Source organism: Orycteropus afer, unplaced genomic scaffold (assembly GCF_000298275.1).
Source record: "Orycteropus afer afer isolate SDZICR_OR568_19922 unplaced genomic scaffold, OryAfe1.0 scaffold00538, whole genome shotgun sequence".
Classification (NCBI taxonomy): domain Eukaryota; kingdom Metazoa; phylum Chordata; class Mammalia; order Tubulidentata; family Orycteropodidae; genus Orycteropus; species Orycteropus afer.
In genome coordinates this window covers 135561-137904 of record NW_006922125.1, presented here as the reverse complement: position 1 = coordinate 137904, position 2344 = coordinate 135561, and positions in this window count along the sequence as shown.

The window sequence follows — 2344 nt, the reverse complement described above, 5'->3', positions numbered from 1 at the left end:
TGCCTACTATGTGCTGCTGGGACCTGAGCATGTATTATTTCTAATCTTCGGTAGCAACCCTACAAGATAAGCATTATTTCCCTCCGTTTTACAGATAAGGAAACTGAAACTCAGAGAGGGGTAAGAAACTTGGAGAGCCTTCAAACTCCAGCTTGAGATAAAACTCCAGGCTTTAGAGACATACAAACTTGGATCTCAGTCCAGGTTCTATCATTTAATAGCTGTGTGACCTCAAGCAAGTGAGTTAAACTCTCTGTGTCCTAGTTTCCTCATCTGTAAAATATAGAAAACAACACAATAGGGCTTCAATGGGTTAATGCAAGTAAAACTCATACCGTGCCTGGTTGCCGCTGCTGCTACCGCTACTAATTTGTAAAAACTTCCCCAGCTGCCCTAGAGTAACATGATTTCCATGATGTAGAGCAACCCTTCAAAAATGTAGTTGTCCATGAAAGACTTCCTAAAATGATAATGTTTGGAGAAGACATGGGCTCACATATCAATAGATTCTCATAAGAAATAATCTAATTTTTAATTACATGTGTTTTAAAATGCATTTTATTGCAGTAAATACATTAAGTAGCGAAACATTTGCTATTTCAATGATCTTCACATGTACATTTCAGTGACATTAAATATGTTCATTATGCTGTTAAACCATCAACATTAACTGTTCCCAGCCCATCAAGACCCCAGGCATTATGCAATGAACTATGAAGTAGAACAGAGCCATTGAACATGTTATTAAACCAATTAACTGAGATGTCCCATGAAACCATGACCCTAAACCTCAAAACCAAGAAACCAATGAGTGGATAGATGGGTGGACAGTCAGAACAATCAAGTATGTCTAGGCAGGGGGGAGTATGCGCATGACCAGCTACCCAGAGGGAGTGAGTAGTTGGACCTGTGGGCTCAGGACCATGGTCCCAAGGAATATCAAGCTCAATTGATAGGGCCCAGCCCTGCACCATCCTCAAAATCATTGCCATGCTTGAGCCCATCGTTGCAGCCACTGTGTCAATCCATCCCATTGAGGATCTTCCCAAAACATTTTGGAGGTAAAACTGGCTAGGCTTGATAGTTATTTGGGATCCAGTAGCAATAGTTGTTACCTTTATCCATCAAGTTTGAAGCATCTATGACAATATTCAAAACATTTATATAAAAATCACACGACACTACCAGTCACTATGTGATTTACAAATAGTAATTCATTTTCTCCCTATAGCCAGCACTACCGGGTTGCTACCATTATCAGCCCACTTTACAGATGAGGAAATGGAAATACAGAGCCATTAAGCAAATTGCCCAAGACCAATAGAGCCATCAAGTGGCAGAACTAGAATTCAAATTCAGGCAGTCCATAGCTTGAGTGCTTATTCTTAACCATTACCTTATGCTGACTCTGCACTTGATGGATGGAATGATACTACTAGAAAAAAAGATGTGAAGAACAGAGAAATATGTAGAGACCAAAGTTTATAAGTGGTTTCCAGAGAAGAGAGCAGGGGAAAAATGGGGGCATTATTGCTTATGGAGCACCGAGTTTTGGTTTTTGGTGATGGAAAAATCACATTGACTAAGGGTAAGGATTGAACAGCTTATTAATTTAATTGATGTTAATATGTTGTAATCCTGTAAAACAACTGAATAGGCAAATGTATAATAGATGTTGTTATGGATTGAATTGTTTCTCCCAGAAATTTGTGTCAACTTGACTAGCTTGATTCTCACTATTATGTAATTTATATTCCAGTTTGTGATCTGATGTAATTAGCCCACGTGTTGTAAATCGTAACATCTATGATGTTAATGTCACCAGTTGTCTGTCAGTTTGTCAGACTGTGGTTGCTTGAGTGTTGCTGTGATACTGGAAGCTATGTCACTGGTATTTCAAATCCCAGCAGGGTCATCCATGGTGGACAGGTTTCAGCACAGCTTCCAGACTAAGACGGACTGGGAAGGAGGACCTGGTGATCTACTGTTGAAAAAATTGGCCAGTGAAAACCTTATGAATAGCAGTGGAACAACATCTGAATGGTGCTACAAGAGTAGCCCCTCAGTTCAGAAAGCACTCAAAATAGAACTGGGGAAGGGCCTATGATGTGGATTGCGTAAAGTTTTCAGGACCTTCATTTACTGATGTGGCACAACTCAAAATGAGAAGAAACAACTTCAAGCATTCTTTAATAATTGGAATGTGGTATGTACTAAGTATGAATCTAGGAAAATTGGAAGTCGTTAAAAATGAAATGGAACACATAAAGATGGATATCCTAGGTATTTGTGAGCTGAAATAGACTGATATTGGCCATTTGGGATCAGACAATCATATAGCTTA